Raw genomic sequence first — 631 nt, forward strand, 5'->3', positions numbered from 1 at the left:
ATATATATATATATATATATATATATATATATAAAGTGTAGTATATTGCCACTTAAGTGTGGCTGACCCCTAGGGGTGGATGTTACTGTTGCTTTTAGCCCCAGGAGGACATCTCCTCCAGCTGGCTTAGAAGCTGCTTTTCTTTGTGCCTCCTGCTGCGATGTGGGCTCATCTGGGATTTCAGATAAATATTTATCCAGGTACTTTTTGAACGTTTCCACATCTACACCTTGCAGACCTCTTAGGTTCCTTGACAGGATATTAAACAGTCGTGGTTCCCTGAAACTCAAGCTGCTGCAAATACTGGGTCCTTATCTGAGTTGAAGAAGATGGTGTCGTTAGAATTATGCAGTGCCGTCCAGTTTGGTGGTTTGTATAGTTTTTAATTTCAAATTTAGAATATCGCTGCATATCATTCTCGCCTTCTCTCCAGGGAGTAGAGCGTCAGTTCTTGTAGTCCTTCCCAGTAGCACATCTGTTTCACCAAGCCAATCTTCATTGTATAGCGGCGCCAGATATTCTCAAGTTCCGCCACCAATTTGAGGCTCTGCGGCAGCCACAGTTGGGTGCGGTAATGAAGAGGAATAAGGACAAAGATCCTCCATAGGAGTAGCTAGGCATCCTTATATAT

Source organism: Octopus bimaculoides, chromosome 7 (genome assembly GCF_001194135.2).
Source record: "Octopus bimaculoides isolate UCB-OBI-ISO-001 chromosome 7, ASM119413v2, whole genome shotgun sequence".
Lineage (NCBI taxonomy): Eukaryota > Metazoa > Mollusca > Cephalopoda > Octopoda > Octopodidae > Octopus > Octopus bimaculoides.